Below are 6268 nucleotides of genomic sequence, written 5' to 3'. Positions count from 1 at the left end.
GACATTTTATAGGATCTGGCAGCCTTTCCTGAACTTTGTGGAGGGTATGGATGCTGATAATATAATGTAGGAGTCTTCATTCATTTTCATTTGTGTTGGCCCTGTGTCTGATGGTTATCTGGCAATATGTTATTTAATTTCTTCTTTTTTTTGTCTGGTTTTTGGGGGTTATTTTTCTTGTTTTTGTTTCTCTTTTCTGTTTGACTGTACTGTCCTGTTTTAATGATAAAAACTAATAAAAAGACTTTGATCAAAAAAAAAAACATACAAGCTCACAGTTGAACTGAAGTGTCTTAAATGCTAAAATTTGAGGTCAAAATTAATTTTGTGAACTGGTTTTCAACGCGTAAGGATTCTGAAAATGGCACGTGTCTAAAGAAAAGTAATTAACGATATGTCTGTTTACGAAAGAGTTTAAAAGGTGAAGCTCTTAAGCTTATGCTCATTAAGGACATTTTTTGTGGTAACTGCTAAAAATCCTTTTGAATGTCCATAACATGTTAATGCTTGAAATTAAGAATGACTCTGTGGTAAAGGATAACTACAGCTTAAAAGTGTGAATTCAGGCATAGGGCAATCAAAAGCCACGTCAGAGTTAAAGCAGTTGCGCAAACAAACAAAATGTCAACCCCACCGAAAGAAACAGACAGTGCCATAGACGTGCCACTCAGATCCAGCTCACGTGAGAGAAAGCAAACAGAAAAAGGCCAAGAGATGATAGACCAAAACATCAAAAAACGGGAGAAAGCATTCAAGAAAGCTTATGATGCTTGGAAGCTAGTAGCAAGAGCAACAAGAACAAAATTAAAAACGCTCTGCTCGTTAGAAGACCTCAATAAACTACATGAAGACATTGAGGCAAAGTGTGATGCAACAGTACGAACCCATTCTACATAATAATATCACACCAGACATCGTCAAAAAGATGGATGCTTGTGGTATACTAACAAAGGAAATACATGATCTCATAAGCAATCGTATAGAGCTTATTGATGAAGAGTTTAATGATCAACTCACAAAAGAAAGAGTAAGAGCAACATTAAACAAAGATGAACATGGATCTGTGTTTGGCCTAACTGTAACTGAACGTTCATCTGAGGCGTCTGGATCAGTCATTAGTACGCACAGCAACAGAGTAGATGCGGAAGCAGAACTCGCTGCTAAGCTGGAGCAATCAAAGGCTGTGGAAGAAATTCAAGCCCAGAAAGCACATCTTCACAAATTAGAGAGCGAGTGGAAACTTAAAGAGGCAAAAATGTTGTCAGAAATGAAACAAAGAGAGGTGGAAATGCAACAACAATTGGAAAAAGAGAAAGCAAAACTGGAACAGTTACAAGCAGAAAAAGAGGTCGCCATAGCAGCAGCTCGTGTAAAGGCATATGACAGTTTTGAAGGGTTTGAGAACCATCATGAAGAAATTAATAACAAAACTAACTCAGAAACTGAACCTCAACTGAATCCAAACGCTGCTTCATTCCAACCTCATCAGTCAACTCCGGAAATGACAACCCAAGAGTCAGTCAGCCTAGCTCAAGCAATCGCTAACTCATTAAGTATGAATCGCTTGCCAGTCCCTGAACCCACCATGTTCAGTGGTGATCCTTTAAAAGGAACACTGGCTATTAAGACATGTAGTCCCTAATTAGCCACAATTGTTCTCTTATAATAAAATATGTTGTTAGAAACAACTGTGGAGTGGTGTTTTGTTGTTGGACTTCTGTGCGAGTCACAGTTTGTCCATCACGAACACCATGTTCAGGCATAAGGGTGTCCATCAGTGCACGTGGCACCAGGACACCCTAGGCCGGAGGTCAATGATCGACTTTGTTGTCGTTTCATCTGACCTTCGGCCGCATGTCTTGGACACTCGGGTGAAGAGAGGGGCTGAGCTGTCAACTGATCACCACCTGGTGGTGAGTTGGATGCGCTGGCGGAGGAGGAGGTTGGACAGACCGGGCAGACCCAAACGGATTGTGAGGGTCTGTTGGGAACGTCTGGCTGAGCCCTCTGTCAGGGACATCTTCAACTCCCACCTCCGGGAGAGCTTCTCTCGGATCCCGGGGGAGGCGGGGGACATTGAGTCCGAGTGGACCATGTTCTCTGCCTCCATTGCCAACGCGGCGGCTCGAAGCTGCGGACGCAGGGTCTCCGGTGCCTGTCGTGGCGGCAATCCTAGAACCCGGTGGTGGACACCGGAAGTACAGGATGCCGTCAGACTGAAGAAGGAGTCCTACCGGGCTATGTTGGCCGGTGGGACTCCTGACGCAGTAGACAGGTACCGGCAGGCCAAGCGGGCCGCGACTCGGGCAGTCTTGGAGGCAAAAACTCGGGTCTGGGAGGAGTTCGGGGAGGCCATGGAGGAGGACTTTCGGTCGGCCTCGAGGAAATTCTGGAGGACCGTTCGGCGCCTCAGAAGGGGGAAGCAGTACTCTGCCGGCACCATTTATGGTGCTGGTGGGGAGCTGTTGACCTCGACTGGGGACATTGTCGGACGGTGGAAGGAATACTTTGAGGATCTCCTTAACCCGACTGACATGCCTTCCACTGAGGAAGCAGAGGGTTGGGGCTCGGAGGCGTGCTCATCCATCACCCAAGCCGAGGTCACCGAGGTGGTTCGTAAGCTCCTCGGTGGCCGGGCACCGGGGGTGGATGAGATTCGCCCTGAGTACCTCAAGTCTCTGGATGTCGTAGGGCTGTCTTGGTTGACACGCCTCTGCGACATTGCATGGAGGAAGGGGACAGTACTGCTGGGGTGGCAAACCGGGGTGGTGGTCCCTCTGTTTAAAAAGGGGGACCGGAGAGTGTGTTCCAACTACAGGGGGATCACACTTCTCAGCCTCCCGGGGAAAGTCTACGCCAGGGTACTGGAGAGGAGATTACGGCCGATAGTCGAACCTCGGATTCAGGAGGAACAATGCGGTTTTCGTCCCGGTCGTGGAACACTGGACCAGCTCTATACCCTCCGCAGGGTACTCGAGGGTTCATGGGAATTTGCCCAACCAGTCTACATGTGTTTTGTGGATCTGGAGAAGGCATTTGACCGTGTCCCTCGTGCCATTCTGTGGGGGGTGCTGAGTGAGTATGGAGTCCGGGGCCCTCTACTAAGGGCTGTCCGGTCTCTGTATGATCGAAGCAGGAGTCTGGTTCGCATTGCCGGCAGTAAGTCAGACTTGTTCCCGGTGCATGTTGGACTCCGGCAGGGCTGCCCTTTGTCACCGGTCCTGTTCATAATTTTTATGGACAGGATTTCTAGGCGCAGCCAGGGGCCGGAGGGGATCCGGTTTGGGAACCTCAGGATTTCATCTCTGCTTTTTGCAGATGATGTTGTCCTGTTGGCTTCATCAGACCGGGACCTCCAGCATGTGCTGGGGCGGTTTGCGGCCGAGTGCGACGCGGCAGGGATGAGAATCAGCACCTCCAAGACCGAGGCCATGGTTCTCGACCGGAAAAGGGTGGCATGCCTTCTCCGGGTGGGTGGAGAAGTCCTGCCTCAGGTGGAGGAGTTCAAGTATCTCGGGATCTTGTTCACGAGTGAGGGAACAATGGAGCGTGAGATTGACAGGCGGATCGGTGCAGCGGCCGCAGTAATGCGGTCGATGTACTGGACCGTCGTGGTAAAGAGGGAGCTGAGTCGAAAGGCGAAGCTCTCGATTTACCGGTCAATCTACGCCCCTACCCTCACCTATGGTCATGAACTTTGGGTAGTGACCGAAAGGACAAGATCGCGGATACAAGCGGCCGAGATGAGTTTCCTCCGCAGGGTGGCTGGACGCTCCCTTAGAGATAGGGTGAGGAGTTCGGTCACCCGGGAGGAGCTCGGAGTCGAGCCGCTACTCCTCCACATTGAGAGGAGTCAGCTGAGGTGGCTTGGGCATCTGTACCGGATGCCTCCTGGACGCCTCCCTAGGGAGGTGTTCCAGGCATGTCCCACCGGGAGGAGACCCCGGGGAAGACCCAGGACACGCTGGAGAGACTATGTCTCTCGGCTGGCCTGGGAACGCCTCGGACTCCCCCCGGAAGAGCTGGAGGAGGTGTCTGGGGTGAGGGAAGTCTGGGCATCCCTGCTGAGGCTGCTGCCCCCGCGACCCGGTAATGGATGAAGCGGGAGAAGATGAGTGAGTGAGTGATGTTGTTAGAAACACATAAAATAATCTAATTGCTTTAAAAATCTACAATGTTTATCACATGTTTTGACCTGCGGGAGGCGCCATGTTTTACCTGCGCAATGCATTCTGGGGGCGATGACGTAGAGCGGTGGCTCTGGGAAGATAAGCCGCGTTAGTTTAACTGGGACAGGTATCTAAAACATAGATGAGCAGCACTCTCCCGGCCGTGGAGGCTGACGAGGGAGCCCATAAGACGTCTGGGTTCAGGCAAACTGGATCAAAGTTCTGTGATGCACGGGAGATCTGCAAAAATGATCAATGTCGTGCGCATCTTACCAGTGCATTAGGCTCCTGCGTAGACGGCGTAGCCTACGGCGTAGACGGCGTAGCCTACGGCGTAGACGGCGTAGCCGGGGCTTTAGAGCCTGCAGCGCACCGCCACCCGCTCTCCGCTCTCCGCTCTGGCCGGGATGGAGACGCCGGTGGGCAGGAGGCACGTTTGGGTGGGCATAGCCCACCCCTGCCCCCCCTAAAACCGGCTTCGGTGCTGGGTGATGACAGACCAGAGGCTGAGGGGACTGGCCCGGGACTTTGATGAAACGGGAGGCGCAGACTTCGCTTCAAATAGGCAAGAACATCTTTATTTAATTTAATGACACCAGATCTGGCTGGGGTTTTTATTGTAGCTGTGAGGTTAATCAACTCTTTTGAATTAAGATTGTCATTATGAAAATAAAAAACTATCAGAATAGGAACAGCCAGACAGGCCATTCCCTGAAGGTATTTAGGGGGGGTTGTCTGCTTTGTTAACAGCTGACCAGTGTCTTTAGACACATCTGTGCAAAGCCTCACAGAGTTCTTGTTTGTCCAGAAGGTGCTCATTTATTGACCCTTCATGTTGTTTCAAGACTTTAAGCTGACTGTTGGTTATTACATGTTAACAGATGACAGCGAAGCCCTTCCTGAGTTTGAGTTGTCCAACAAATACCCCATTGTCAGTTTGAACCATCTGTTCAAATACTCCAAAAGAGGTTCTGTTTTTAGTTGACCCCTTGACCCTTTGTGTTTTAAGGATGTCTGTTTGTTTCTTCATACCAAGCCTCTTCAACTGAAAAGTCATGTGTGTGACCATCTGTCCTTTGTCCATTCACTGTTCCAAATATGGTCATTCCTGTCATCCTTACTGAATAAAAGCGCCAGCTCTGCAGAGAGCCAGTTGAGAGAAGTTCTGACGAGATCTAAAGAGGACGGCCGTGTTGCCTAAAGCTTCTCAGGATTTCTCTCCAACCTTCTGCAGAAGGCCATTGAAAATCATTTCTGACAGTTTCCTGTGTCTTTTTCTAAGTTATTAATATTGTGATGACTTTTCAACCTAACAGTAGCATCGGTTATCTGCTAGTTGAAACGTGTGGTCTGTGAGTTTTATGGTGTTTTTATAGTTCATGCTTTATGGGGCTGTACTTTTTTTTTTTTTTTTTTTTTTTTTAACTTTTTTGTAGGTTCGCCGTCACCTTAATGTTCAGCTGTGTTTTGATCTGTGTTTCTGGTGCGCCGTCACCTGTTTAGCTGTGTTTTCATCTGTGTCTGGGTGTCAAAACAGTGTAGGGGGTTAGCAGGTGCCACCGTCTGACGTCACTACCCAGAATCACTACAACAATGGCGACCTACTAGTTAAATTATATTTTCAAATTTTATAAAAACGAAGACATCAAAAAGGTTTTTTATATCACATTGTTATAATTGATACCAAAATTTATCTTTTAAGACCTACATGTCTTAATAGCCAGGGTTCCTTTTAAGGTTTACAGATTGGAAGATGTCGTTTATGACTCTAATTGACAGAAAACCGCTCCCAGCAAGTGAAAAAATGTTTTACCTCAAAAATTATTGTGGTAGCCAAAATGTTTTTATGTAAGGGTCTTGCTGTGGGATTTCTATAAGTTGCTATATATGCATCATGTCAGGAGATGGCGCTGTTGGCAGGTGCCTATGGTCTTTTATGGGCTGGTTGAAAAGGCCCACTTCCTCTTCCTGCCAGGAGTGTTAGAGGATTGCAGCCATCTTGAATGCCACATGTTTTTTGTACTGTTTGTTCCTGCCAGTTTTGAGATAAAGCATCAAAATATGACGACTGAGTTTTGGTCCTTTTTCATGTAAAGTTA

This window comes from Cololabis saira, chromosome 20 (assembly GCF_033807715.1).
Source record: "Cololabis saira isolate AMF1-May2022 chromosome 20, fColSai1.1, whole genome shotgun sequence".
Taxonomy (NCBI): Eukaryota; Metazoa; Chordata; class Actinopteri; order Beloniformes; family Belonidae; genus Cololabis; species Cololabis saira.
Note: the sequence above shows the minus strand (reverse complement) of the source record.